The sequence below is a fragment of the Lynx rufus genome, unplaced genomic scaffold (assembly GCF_022079265.1).
Source record: "Lynx rufus isolate CCGP_SWC_20201006 ecotype Redwood Valley unplaced genomic scaffold, mLynRuf1.p SCAF_8, whole genome shotgun sequence".
NCBI classification, from domain to species: Eukaryota; Metazoa; Chordata; class Mammalia; order Carnivora; family Felidae; genus Lynx; species Lynx rufus.
In genome coordinates this window covers 58,684,997-58,700,088 of record NW_025814896.1, presented here as the reverse complement: position 1 = coordinate 58,700,088, position 15,092 = coordinate 58,684,997, and the positions used below count along the sequence as shown (strand labels likewise).

General features: G+C 37.8%; 1 long non-coding RNA gene across 2 annotated transcripts in view; it reads right to left on the bottom strand.

Annotated features, from left to right (window-relative positions):
- The window catches only part of LOC124504193 (uncharacterized), a 92,284-nt gene that overhangs the window by 74,551 nt on the left and 2,641 nt on the right, over positions 1–15,092 (bottom strand). For both annotated transcript variants that reach the window (XR_006960336.1, XR_006960337.1), the window contains exon 3: positions 11,915–12,010. This is a non-coding gene — a long non-coding RNA (uncharacterized LOC124504193). The remainder of the gene's footprint in view (positions 1–11,914; positions 12,011–15,092) is intronic.

The following is a 15,092-nucleotide window of genomic DNA, read 5'->3' as shown; positions in this document are numbered from 1 at the left end:
TTGTTGATTTTTGATTTGTTTTCTGCTTATATGTGGAGGCTTTCTTGGAATATCTGGTAATCCTTAGATGATCTTTCATAATCAAGAGCAAGTCACTTAACAGCTTACTTGCAAGGCCCCTATGTGTGGATGTGGCTTGTTTCTTAGTGGGTATGCTATTAAGGAGATCTGTCTGGGCAGTATAGTTGGAAGACCCCCACCATCAATACCTGAAAGTCTTTCTCTTAGACTAATCAGATTCCTGACTAGTCACGCCTGTGTAATAGTGCAGACTACGAGCATTCTTGGAGCCAAATGGAGGAAGGAGACCAGGGGCTTTCACTTTATACTACCTTATGGTAGCATTTCCCTTAAGCTTACTGTACTTAATACGGTTCCTCATTCCTCACCTAAGCCCTGAGTCCAGGCTTACTCTAGTTCATTCTCGCTCTAGCATTATGTAGAGGTGGAAAGTATAGTTGGAGATCTAACTACACTATAGATAAACTTCAATCAATAATCCTATTTTTAGCCTTACATATACCCCACCTTCCATAGTCAGACTGGTGCTGGTGACTCCTACTTTTGAGCCTTCCTGATACTCTGTGTCTGTGGTACAAAGTTGTCTACTTCTGGGTTCTTCCCCCACTGCCGAACAGGCATGAATTTTTTGTTTTGTTTTTGTTTTTTTAATCATTTACCAATTAGATGTCTAACTGCTTTCCTTTCCCCAAGATGTTGCTTCATGACTTTGTCTTTACAGATCTATGTCTATATATTTAAAAAGTTCCCTTTAGGGGTGCCTGGGTGGCTCAGTCGGTTGAGCGTCTGACTTCAGCTCAGGTCATGATCTTACGGTCCGTGAGTTCGAGCCCCATGTCGGGCTCTGTGCTGACTGCTCAGAGCCTGGAGCCTGTTTCAGATTCTGTGTCTCCCTCTCTCTCTGACCCTCCCCCGTTCATGCTCTGTCTCTCTCTGTCTCAAAAATAAATAAATGTTAAAAAAAATTAAAAAAAAATAAAAAGTTCCCTTTACTATAACTTTAGTGGGTTTTTAGTTGGAAGTGGCAGCATCTTTAATCCATCATATTTACTCAATATTCCCCATTTATTTTCACTAGTATTTGCTTGTCCTATCTTGTTTTTTGTACTGTTCTTGTATTTTCCAACTTTAAATCTGTTGTTTTGTTCCAGGTGTCTCTTACAGTAATAATTAGAGCTAATATTTATTGAGCACACTACTTTTCAGGCACTTTAAATATATTATACATGTATTGGGGTACAGATATTATACATGCTTTATCTCATTTAATACGCATAACAATACTATGAAATAAGTGGTATATACTATTCTTATGTTCACTTTACATGTACCTACTAAGTAGTGTACCCAAGATGGAAATCCATAGCCTGTACTAGTGTACTAATTACTGTAATACTAGTAATGGCATCTAGATTTTTAAAATCCATTAGTGCCTTCGTCCTTTAACAGGGGAATTTCAACCCATCATCTTTAACATGTATGAAATATGTTCTTACTATGTGCAGTAAATTATTATAAAAATAATATTATTAGTAAAAATTCACTTTCTTTTCCATCTCTGATGTTGGGTTTTAGCCAATTGAATATTTGTGGCCTCTCTCTCCTTTTCCCTCAGCCATGAACACAGACACATCTCAGATAAGGCTGCTCCCTAATTTTAGGTACTAGAATGAGAAAAAACATGGAACACACCCACAGCCTGAAATAGAGTCATACCCAAGCTATGACCATCATGAAATGTGAGCTGGAAATTAATGTTTACTGTTACAATCTACTGAAATTTTTGAGCTGTTTGATACAGCATCTTTTATCTTCTGCATCTATAAAAACTTTTCTTTTGCTGATGTACATTCTTCAATATTATCTTTCTAAGACCTGTGGAATACAGACTTTCTTAATTTTAAAATGTCTTTATTTTGACCTCCCACTTGAACATTAGCTTGGCTAGGCATAAAATTTAAAGTTGGAAGTAATTTTAATTCGGAATTTTGAAGTTAGTTTTTAATTTTTGGCCAATATCCCCCTGTACCCCATGTCTATTGTTTCTAATGTTGATTTGAGTTTCATTCCTTTATAGATAACCTGTTTTATTTCTAGAAGTTTTAGGAATTTTTCCTTATTCTTGGAATTTTAAAATTTTAAGATGACTTTTCTGGATTATTTTTCCTTTTTGTCTTGCTCAATACAAAGTGGACTCTTAAATCCGAAAATTCATATTTTCCATCACTTCTGGGAAATTTTCTTCAATTATTTTTCTGAATATTTCTTCCTTTCTTTTGTCTCGGTTACCTTTAGAACTCCTGCAGGAAAAATGTGCAATTCTCTGTCTTCCATGCCTTGTACTTTGTATCTCATAATTGACCATTGTCATTACTTTATCCTTTAGAACTACATTGAGGGAGAATTTCTTGGTTGATCTTATACTTTCAGCTGAATCCACTCTTCTACTTAGCCCAATTATTTAATATTTAGTTCATAAATTATTACAAGGTATTAAAGTCAAGATTCAAATCCAGAGTCTGTGCTGTTAACTATCACATTACTAGTAAATGGTATTTTTTTTCTTCAATGTAATTGGAGTCTTTGTCCTTTATTAAATAAATTTTAACCCACCTACATTTATTGGGATAATTGACATGTACAAATGTACTCTTATCAGCTTAAGGACATGAAAACCTTTAAATTTTCTCTGAGGATATAATTTATAAAGTATTTCTTTTTCCTTTCCTACGTTAAGGTTATTTACTTGGGGTTTGTTTGTGTCTTTTTTTTTCTTCAATGTGATTCTGATGCCTTTCTTTTCTCAATGTTTTTTTTCCCCCACAAATAACTAGGTTAATCTTGGCTTTTTGCATTCATATTTTAGAGTCCCTCTTCATCTGTCATTTAATGTTTTGATTAGAATAGTCTGCCTCCTTCTGATTGTGAAGAAGGATCAGGATCTGGGATTAGGCTGGCATAAGAAGCTTGTCTTCTGGATCTTTCTCCCTCCCTCATTTGTTCTCTAGAGTCCTAGCCCCATTACCTATGCGGTCCCCCATGCCAAATCTCCCACTTAGGAGAAGGATTCTTGTACTTGGGAAGCAAATATGGAGTCAACTCTTTCTACCTCTTTCTTCTGTCCTCCAATGTCCCTATGAAGATCTAGAAGCACTTCAGGGTCCACCTGTTTTCTTCTTTAACCCCCATGATGAATATTTCTCTTTTGAACGCAGTTCTAAAGGTTTTAACCTAGGGACACACATTGCTGTCACCACTGGATGTACGGTGAAAGAAGGGGAAGGGAAAAGACTGTTCAAAATATAGTTATTTAACTTACTGCCCTCACAACTGTTTGAAAGTCCAGGCTTGTTCTTTGTATTCATTTATGCTGAGTGTTGAGAAATTTTAGAATTGCTTATGTGGCCATGAATTTTAAACAGGATTTTCCTTTTCTTGTTTTGCCATCAACTCAGTCCTATTCACCCTTTGTCTTCTAGGAATTCCTAAAATTTCTGGAGTATGAAATTTTTCTTTCTTGTGTTTTTGTGTTGCTATTGTTCTTAGTTCTTTCTTTTTTTTTTTTAATTTTTTTAAGGTTTATTTATTTTTGAGAGAGATAGAGATAGAGTGCTAGCAGGAGAGGGCAGAGAGAGTAGTAGACACAGAATCTGAAGCAGGCCCCAGGCTCTGAGCTGTCAGCACAGAGCCTAATGTGGTGCTCAAACTCACGAACCATGAGATCGTGACCTAAGCCAAAGTCAGATGCTTAACTGACTGAGACACCCAGGTGCCCCTCTTTTAGTTATTTCTTTAATGGAGGGAGGGATAAAATATAACTTTAGTTCTTCATTTAGCCAACGATTCAGTCCTTCATTTTAAAAACACATTTTTAGTCCCTTAAACAAAGTAAGGAAAGGGAAAAAGATACATTTGTGGGTAAATTGCTTCTTCATAGCCACTTCCAACAGGCTTGAGTGAGGGACCTTTATCATAAGTCTTATAGTCCACACCCACTGGAGACTATGATGCTTGGCCAAATCAGTTAACTACTTTTTGAATTTTTTGGTACACTCTCCCTTTTGGTTTTCACTTGCTCTCTTCCCTCAATCCACCTTTCACTTAACTTGAATATGCAGAGTTGTCAAGTAGTCTATTTTCTCCTATCAAGTAGTCTATTTTCTCCTAGATAGAAAATCATCTAAGACATTAGTCTGTATTAAAATGTTAGGAATTTAATATATTTTCCTCATCAGTAATATATGTACTTTTAAAATGATGAATAAAGGAAAGCAATTCTCATCCTAAGGGCTTGCTATGAGCTGAATGTGCCCTCCAAAATTCATGTGTTGAAATACTAATGCCCAATGTGATGGTATTAGGAGGTGGGGCCTTTGGAAGGCAATTAGGTCATGAGGGTGAAGCCTTCATGAATGGGATCAGTGCCTTTACAAAAAGACATAAGAGAGCTTGCTTCTGCTCTCTCTACTCTTTCTGCTTTGAGGACACAATGAAAAATCAGTGGTCTGCAACCTAGACAAGGTCTTCATCGGAACCTGACCATGCTGGTGCTCTAATCTGACTTCCAGCCTCCAGAACTGTGAAAAACAAAGTTCTAAAAACATTTCTGTGGTTTATAAGGTACCCAGTTTATGGTATTTGGTTATAGCAGCCTAAACTAAGATAGGGGTAAATAGATAATGGTGGCACTTCAGATATTTCAGAGACAAAGCTCTTGAAAGCATAATTTTCAGACCATTGCCACTTTGTCTATTCATAAATATATAAATGGAATACTCCAGCAGCTTTAACCAAGTGTGCAATGTGAACTGCTGACAGTCATTTATTTTCTTTCTTAGTCCTCTACAGTAAAAGACAGTAATAATGCTTATTATTACTATTTTGAACAAAAGTCAGTGTAGTCCCCTGAATATTTGCTGGGGGTAGCTGGTTGGGTATTTGTAAATGGGCACCTTTGGAAAAGTGGAGGGTATGATGGGTGAGTGTGCAAGGGAGGGATTTCGTTTTTACTTCAATGTTTTCTGACATCTCTACAGAAATAGCGCAAAGACAACAATAATTTCCAAAAGCCCTCCTCCCTGCTTTGTGATCTGTCATGTTAGGAATTTCCTTGGAAGGAGAGAACTCCACTGCATACCTGTGGTTGGGAGGATTCATCCACACTGAAGGGGTCAATCTATAGAGCAGGGTCCACTCACTGGGGTATGTACATGAAATAGGTTAATTATTTCTGACAACTGCCCCTAATAATTGGATCCCCCTTACACTGGTGGCAAGGATCTTATGGTCTTGTCCAGATTCCATACCTTTCCTGCCACTTTTGGGTTTTTAACAACTCCTTGATTTTCACTTAATTGCTTTGATTAGCTTGGACTAAAGAGCTCTGATCTATCCTCCTTAATTTGAGGTTCTTTCTACTTAACCATTTTGATTCCTGTCCAACACATCAGTGTTTCTTTTAAACTGAGGTATAACACATACTAGTCTTAAAGTGTACACTAAGATGAATTTTTACATTTGTATACAACCCAACCAGCCAGATTAAGTTATGAACTGCTAGCCATGACTGGCTAACCTAATGGTTTTACTATTATTAAGTTTAGAATGAGTGAGCATACCACTGTAGTGTCACATGATATAAAATGAAAAAAAGTTGCACAATCCCATCACAGTTTAGAATTAGAAAAGTCAAGATAACAGATTTGCTATAATACTACTATCTTTGCATGCTTTTTCTAGAGCTATCTATGTAGGAACACCATGCAAAAGATATTTTTAATGTTGAACATGTTATAACATGCAAATTAAAACATAAAATATTAAAGCCTCTGTGTTAGCCACACTTTTTTACTCATCTTCTCCATCAGAGTCAGTTTCAGGGTTCAACATGTTATTCTCTATTTTCTCCTGGGTGCCCACCATAGTTATTTTAGATTCACAGAGGCACCTAAACCCACATAATAACCAAGTCCCTGCAAATCTACAGCTAGAACTTACTTTTTAAAAAAATATTTTATTTTTAAGTAATCTCTACACCTAATGTGGGGCTCGAACTCACAACCCCAAGATCAAGAGTGGCATACTCTATCAACTGAGCCAGCCAGGTGCCTCTACAACTTAACTTCTTTTACAAATTGTCTCATGCTTTCAATTCCTGCCCCAGTTTAATACTGTGTAAGAGAAGTGAGTATTTGGTAAAGTTTAAATCATGTGCATGTGTGTGCATGTAACATTAAATACATCTGAAATATATTGGCAAACCTGGGACTACTCTCTTTTAGTAGGTTTGTTTTTCTTCATTTTTAGTGAATTTAAGTGTGCATCATACATGATGATCCTTGGATTTCCAGTTTCGACATTCCAAAATGGTGTACAGATTCACACTTGGGGTTGAGCCTGTTTGCCCTTGTTCAAACCAACAAACTGGGCATTGTTTTTGCACCATCATTCAGAGCTCTAAATAGTTGTTAAGAATGTGTAACCAGACATGTAATTACCCAAAGTGCCCTTTTTCAGACCCCATGTTAACTAAGTGCATTCCCCTCATTTCTCACATTTACCAGGCTTGTTAGTGTCTCAAGATTGCTAGCCCAAAAGCTCAGAACTATCTGTGTCTAGGGCAGCATCTATTGGCTGGAATTCAGCAAATGTAGAAGAATAAAGATAATTACTTGTAGAGCAAGTTCAAGGGTTCCTTAATATAATACCAAGTTACTTCCACTTGTCGAGTGACAGAATCTTTTACATAAAGGATTTTCTCTTGGAAAGAGGCAGCCTGATGTAGGAGAGTAGGACAAGTTAGACATGGTCTAGGCTTCTCTGCATAAAGTGGTGTGACCTTGAATAAGTCAGTACCCTCACCTAAATATGACCATCATTCTCTGAAAAATGCCAATAGTCATAAAGCTGTATCATTCCAAGGATGTTACAAAGATCAGAGGAAACACTGAGCAGGAAAACCCTTTGTTAACTAGTAAATGTCTTGCAATCTTTACAACTGCTTTATTTATTGAGAAGCAGTAGTTTCATGCTTTCTAGGGACCAATGAACTCATAGCCTTGAACAGGCAGTGTACATCCTCTGTTCCAGCCCTTCTCTGTAGAGTGAGGGTCCTCCTTGGACCCCACTGGGAGATATCAGGTGGCTATCCATAAGGTATGTCTTGAGAAGTGATGGATGATCTACATTTCCCCACAATACCTCCTGTACTAGAGCCTGTATTGGAACTTGAAATACCCACTTTGAAACCTTCCCATCTCATAATTTGGCAGAGCCTTTTTAGAGAGTGACAAAATATACGAAGAACTTTAAAAATGTTCATAGTCTTTGATTTTGCAATTCCACTCCCAGGGATTTATCTTGAGGAAATCCTAGCATGTGTGCTATTTAAAATAGTGACTGATTAGAAATAACCAAAGTACCCAACACCACATGATTGGTTAAATAAATTATATTACAGCCAATGCAGCCATTAAAAATTAGATTGTAACAGAATATTTAATGATGTTGAAATGTTCCTAATATATGAAGTGAAAAGGAGGTCACCTAACTGTACAATTCTGATTATATTAAACACACACTCCCACACACATGCACACCCACACATGTGTTTGCTTAGAAAAACAAAGTAAATATATTAAGTGTTAATGATTATTGGTAAGGATTATTGGTTAATTTTGTATTTTAGTATTTTATTTTATATTTCCCCGTATTTTCTTCAATGAATACATATTATATTTATAATCAGAGAAGGTAATTTTTTTAAGTTTCTTTTGCATTAGAGAATTAAGTCTTCAAAAACTTGGTAAAAATGTGTAAGTTACCTAAAATTTACTGGTCAAAAGCATAAGTTGTCCATGTGAATCTAGTTTTTAATCCTGGATTTGCTACGTTCTAAATGTGCAATCAGGGCCAAATCACTTAATGTTTCTACATCTTGGTTTTCCTTCTACGACATGGGGATAGCAAAAGTGTCTGCTACTCAGGGTCATTGAGGATGAAATAATGTAGATAAAGTCCTGGCACACGGTGAACACCCGATAAAGTAGGGCTATTACTACTACCAGTAGCAGTGCTGGGAGAGCTACTACATTCCGCTGCACACTACCCCTGTGACATCATCACAGGTAGTGTATCAGTCTGATTTGTAGCTGCCTTCTTGCAGAGTAGAGAAGGGGAGTTGGGAGCAGAAAATGTTGAGGATTCAGGGGCCTCAGAGCTCTGCACTCAGTGGGGAGAAGCGATATTCTTTTGTATCCAGATAAAAACCTTGAGAGCAAAAACTGCCCCACTTTAACTTTCCTGACTTACAATGTTCAGAGTAGCCCAATACCAGCTGCTGGAGGAACAACATATTCTAATTTCCTGACTTGTACATAGTAAAGTTTCATTGTATTGACAGAGTCTTGCATTTAATTTCCTTAGCTTTTTAGACACAAAGCATTCCTAACAAGAAATTGGAAATAAAAGGGAATAACTACACAATGGAATACCCATGCTGATTTGAATATGTCACTGAATCTCATAAATACTTGTTAAAATAAATGCATGGATGTAACAAGGGAAATAAATAGTTTTGCTTCCAAAAGCAATATGACCATACTTAGAAAATATAAAGAAAGTCATCCTCATTTTATCCATGCCACACTATATTCCCTTATTTATATTATTACATCAAGAAATTTTGTCAAACTTAGCAAAAGACAGAGTTCTTTCAAAAAATTAAATAAACATGCTTAAATTTCAATTTAAAACAAGAAGCTATTTCTAGCAACGCAGTGGGAAAAAGTCACAAAGAATAGTTCAAAGCCAGTAAGACACTATTTTAAAACATTTAGCTAACTTACAAATATCTCAGCCAAACTGGAGATTACTCAGTGCTGAAAAGTATTGCTTCTGGCTTTACAACAAGCAAATTAATTTCTATTTGGACCATTTCTTCTTTAGTTTTCTTCTGCCTTTTCCCCCAGTCATCTGTTATATAATTGTAAAATGGTCTAAGAAATTTTTTTTTTATCTAACTTAAAGGTAATTCTTTATGGTGATTTACAAACTGAAGTCATTCATTATAATAAAAGTCTATTTGAAAAATGAAAGTAACTTGTAGCTAATGGTTAGAAGAAAGTTTTGTGTGATTTTTAAATTTTGATGGATTTAATACAGTGCTACAAACTCAGTATATGCCTAATAAATACATGTTAGATAAGGAGAGGGATGGCAAGAGGGACGGTGAGGAAGTCACAGCAAAAACTATCAAAACCACTGCTTTTCTAAACCATCCATGTGCTAAACTGGAAACCACTACATGAGGGTAAGAAAGAATAATAGTCTTCAACTTCTCTAAGAAATATCGAAATCATTAAATTACTGTTATAGGTTGAATTATGTTCTCCCCAAAAAAGATATGTTGAATTCCTAAACTCCAGTACCTCAGATTGTGTCCTTATTTGGAAGCAGGGTGGTTGAAGATATAATTAGTTAAGATATTGTCATCCTGGAAGAGGGTGGACCCTTAATTCAATATGACTGGAGTCCTTTTGAGAAGTTGGCCATGTGAAGACACAGACAAGGAGAACGCCACATGATTGGACCTATGCAGCTGTGAGCCAACGAACACCAAAAATTGGCAGCAAACTACCAGGAGTGCAGGGAAGGACTGACTCTCCTACAGGTTTCAGAGGTAATGTTGCCTACCAATACCTTGATTTCAGACTTCTGGCCTTCAGATTGTGAGACAAAACATTTCTGTTGTTTTAAGCCATCCAGTTTGTGATATTTTGTTAGGGAAGCCCTAGAAACTAATACAATTACTTTATTTCATTTTCTTTTAAAATTTAAGTTTGTATTTTTTTTTTAAGTTTATTTATGTATCTTGAGAGAGACCAAGAGAGTGCAAGTGGGGGAGGGGCAGAGAGAGAGGGAAAAGTCTCTAGCAGGATCCACACTGTCAGCACAGAGCCTGACCATGGGGCTCGAACCATGCAGCCGTGAGATTGTCACCTGAACAAAAACTAAGAGTTGGATATTCAACTGACTGAGCCACCCAGGTGCCCCTAAGTTTGTATTTTTTAATTCATAAAATAGATATGTTGCTAAAGGGAATTTGTAGAATCGCTTCTTGAAAGGAAAAAAAAAGTCACAGTTTTGTCAGCCAAAAAGTACTAAAATTTGATGTATTTCCTCCCAATTTTTCCTTGGAATAGTTTTTAGCTTTTGTGCAGCTATGACTATAATCTCATACAAACTTATAGTGATATTTTCAATTAGCATTACAACATATATTTCTCTATTATTATAGACTTTTCATAAACATTCTTTAAATTTGTCAATATAAGCAGTGTTGCCCAGATTATTGTTTGTAACTCTATTTTATAATTCTCCTGTTTTAACTTTCTCATTCTTTTGCATCGACTCTGAGAAATTAAAAATGATCATCTCATCAACCTCTCCACAATGTGCTGTGTGAAAAACAGGAGGTAGGTTATTTAGTAAAAAACAGGCTGTCAAATAGACCCTAATAGATCACAGTCACACTTATAGACAGGAATCCTCAGATCTGTGTAGAAGATGTAGTAGGAGAGTGAAACATTTGATAATAATGAACCAGTTCATGAATATTTGGTCTCATGCACCAGTCTGGGTGCTCTAACCACCATGACAATGCAGCTTCTGGTAGTATCGAATAAAGACCCTAGGTTTCCTGATTCCCACTCCTGCATCATTTCTACTCAGGTCATGGACATGATTTAAAAATGCCTAATGTGCTGCTTAGTTTTGAACTCAGCATAAACCTATCTAACAGATACCTGTGTCATATTATCATAGAAATCTTGGTTCTAAGTATACCTTCGCTTGAGATTCGTAAACTTTTCTTAGCCATGGAAATCTTGTCTTCATAAACTGTTACTCATATTCCCAATTTATAAAGCATAGAAAAGCAGAACCTGTGTGATGGCAGGGAAGCAGCAATAATCTCAGCAGCCCTATTACTAACTCCCTTGACCTCCCTTGGGATAGAGGCAGCCCCTGAACTGCCTCCAAGGAACCCTAAGGTTCAGAGGAACACTTTTTGTAAAAGAGAACACATAGTCTAGTTCTTTATCCACTTTGTGTTTAAAATGGCTATGCAGAAAGGGATTTTCTTTCTTTTTAAAAAAAATTTTTTTAATGTCTACTTTTTTGAGAGAGAGAGAGAGAGAGAGAGAGAGAGAGAGAGAGTAAGTGGGGGAGGGGCAGAGAGAGAGGGAGACACAGAATCTGAAGCAGGCTCCAGGCTCTGAGCTGTCAGCACTGAGCCCGATGCGGGGCTCGAACTCATGAATCACGAGATCATGACCTGAGCCGAAGTCCTTGGACACTTAACTGAATGCGACACACAGGCACTCCAGAAAGGGATTTTCTTAAGGTCGGAAGGGTGTAAAGAATTAAGTTATGAAAAACAGCTTTTCAATTTTTCCTAGGCCACTGGTTCTCTCTTCTGAATGACTGTCTTGTTCCCAGTTCCTGGAAATTTCAAAATGGGCAGTGACATTTCTAACTTGGCTTATGTTGTAGCCTTTTCCAAAGTATTCCCTCTTTAATTCTTCTTGCCATCTATTGGTGCCCCATTTTCTCTTCATTTTGTCCTCTCTACATAATTGAAGAGCAAAGTTGTGATTCTAAAGATCATTTTTGTGTAGCACTTCTCCACAAACACTATTATAAATCTGAAGCCAGCTAATAATGATAAGTTCTAATGCAATAAAAGATGCAATTCTGTGAGAATAAGTGGTTTTTCCTTTTTGTGACTCTGATTTGCATTTCCAGGAGTGATAAAGACTTTATGCTGATCCAAACAAACTTTCTCATCCAGCTCTTCCTCTCCCCAACACCAGGGGCCCCACTCCCAACTAACCTCAAGGAGCTGTCTTTAGCCAACAATTAGGTGATCCAGGTGATCCATGTCAGTCATCGCTGGCTTCTCGATCTGGTCCTGATGATTAGTTGGCCACTAAATATAGAACACAGACATAGATGAGAAGATGAAAATGACAATTATATTTGTTCAAAAGAATAAGAAAGGCCTCAAATTTTGTAATTCATAAATATGGCATTTACAGTTCATAGTTTGTCATTGGTAGGTCACCACTTAATCTTTTTTATAGAGCACACTTTATAGAGTATGGAATATTTTGAGAGTAGAATCACTATAATCAACTGAGAACTGCAAATCAATAGGACTGGCCAACTTGCACTAATGGAGCCTTGTGACTCATTAATTTTTAAAGGGATAAACTTGATTATGATTGAACTCCTCTTCAATGGAGGTTCTGATGCATACTGGCCAGGATCTGATCTATTTCAGTGGTGACATATTAAATAACTGAGCATGAGAGAGGCCCATTGGTCTAGTCATTTCCTGAGATTTCACTGTAGAGGACACAAATATATGATCAAATATAAATAAAAACTGTTATCTCTTCAGCTAGCAGGACTACCTTGGTCTACCCTTGGCAGAGCCTCTGATTCCATTCACCAAACCCTCTATCAAAAACAGACATACTTGGGGCGCCTGGGTGGCGCAGTCGGTTAAGCGTCCGACTTCAGCCAGGTCACGATCTCACGGTGTGTGAGTTCGAGCCCCGCGTCGGGCTCTGGGCTGATGGCTCGGAGCCTGGAGCCTGTTTCCGATTCTGTGTCTCCCTCTCTCTCTGCCCCTCCCCCGTTCATGCTCTGTCTCTCTCTGTCCCAAAAATAAATAAACGTTGAAAAAAACAGACATACTTGACAACTATTTAATGTCCCCAACTAGCTTCTCCCAACCACTTCCTATGGCTCACATCTTGATTTCTAAGGCTAGGGCTATCTCTGACTTCATTCTTGAGACCCCTTGAGGATTTTTTACATAAAGGACTTTTCACAGTGGAAGTTGATTGAAGCAATCCTTATATGCTTATTTGCAAAATACAAATTTACAAAAAGGCTAAGTTAAGGGACAGTAACCCCCTTCATACAACATTTCAAATAGGTTTTCTAGAACTAGCAAGTTCCTCTGTGTTTAAAACACTGTTCTGTTTTTTAAATATACGTTTACAGAAAACTTTTCCTGAACTCATAAAGTAAGAGGAATCTACATTTTCTTTTTCTAGCTAGCTAGGTCCATCTAGCCCAGCTGCCCAGAGTAAAACCTGCTCCTTAACATACTCCTCACTGGCTCATCTCCATGTTTCACTTTTCCTTCTCCTTCACTTGGACTTACTGTGATCATCTCTCAAATAAACTACCTGCACCAAATCTCTGTCTCAGGATCTCCTTTTGGGAGGTCTGAACTAAGAGAACTTCCTCATGACAGAAGTGACAACATCAACAGCCCTGGTAGCTAGAGTAGGATGTCTGTTTTGCCTGTGATCTGCTTCTTCTTTTGTTGCCCTTTGATCTGCTTCTGCATCCTACGCCTTCCATCCTGTTGTGCACTAGAGTAGTTGCTTCCTTTTAATTCAACTGATACACCAGTCAAAAAAGATTCTGACTCTACCAATGCTCAAAGTTGGCTTTTAAAGGGCTGAGCTTTGCTGCCAAATCTACAGCATTCCACATGTTCCATTAACTTCCATTGCTCATATCAACCCTCTTCCACTCTGGTTAAAAGGTATGAGCAGTTGTAGGACTGAGGCCAGGGTGATGATATAAATGTGAGTTTTTAAGGTCCTGAGAGGATCTTTCAATCATTTCCATCCAAGTCCTTAATCTCACATGTTAGAAAACTGAGAGACAGAGAGGGTAAGCATTTGCTTAACACTTTGTCTATCAGAGAAGAGGAACTTAGATCTCTGACTCCTAACCTATGCTTTTCCCTTTCTGGGATTTTCCTGAACACATTCCACCACTGCTTCCTTTGTTTGACTCAATTCCCCCTGCTCACTACCACTTCCATCATTTATTTCCAGTTGACCTAAGCCCTCACTGGCCCTGAGCCCTTAAGTTATAATCATGTAGTCCAGTTTCACAGATCTTCTGCCCTTCTTGCCCTCATACGGAGGTTGAAAATTTCTACCAATATTTTTGCAACAAAGAAAAAACTATGAAATAAGTAAAGTGATATACAGGGAGTTGTCACTGACGACCTCTTGCATAATTGAGTTCCCCTTGGGACTTGTGTGACTGGGTAACTGTCATGTGGCCCATTGTACCCTGGGAAGATACACATTTGTATCTCATGGCCTGCTGAATACATGAGCATCTAACCTGCCTGTGGAGCTCTTGAAAGCCAAGGCTAGGCTGTTTCTCCCTTGACTTGACTGATAATCTGGCTTCTGTTTTTAACCTCCACATCACCCATGCTTTATTTAGCTTTTCTGGTCCCACCTAACCTGTCTAGCTTTACCTCTCAGGGTCTTCTGAATCGGGTCTTCTGGCCCAGTGTGGCCAGGTTCCTAATTTTTCCAACTTCACATTCCTTGTCTAAGCAAGCTATCTTTTCTTCCAGCCTAAAATGCCAAGTTAGCATTTATTTTCCAGATTATTATTTTGATTGTCTTTTTGGGTCGGTTTATTTTGTGGTCTCAAATAGATTCTTAGGAACAAGGGCCATCACTTAAGTCTACTTCTTGGTACCATACAGCATATGGCTTATTATGGACTGAATGCTTGTGTCCCCCTTGTGTTGAAACTCTAAGCCCCAATGAGGCTATATTTGTATATGGGGCCTCTAAGGAAATAATTAAGGTTAAATTCATAAGGTCATAAAGGTGGGGCCCTGATAGAATAGGGGTGGGTGTCCTTATGAGATACCAGATAGCTTTTTTTTTTTTTTTTTTTTTTTTTTTTCCCCTGTGAAAACCCACATGAGGACAATACTGAGAAGGTGGCCATTGCAAGCCAGGGAGAGAGCTCTCACCAGAACCCAAATCAGCTGGAACATTGCTCTTGGATTTCTAGCCTCCAGAACTTCGATACAATAAATCTCTGTTATTTAAGCCACCCAGTCTATGGTATTTTGTTATGGCAGCCAGAGCTAACATAGGACTGTTGATTGAGAAAATGGCCCTCACCCTCAGATCTCAAGCAGAGTTACAAGCCGGGTAGGTGTCGAT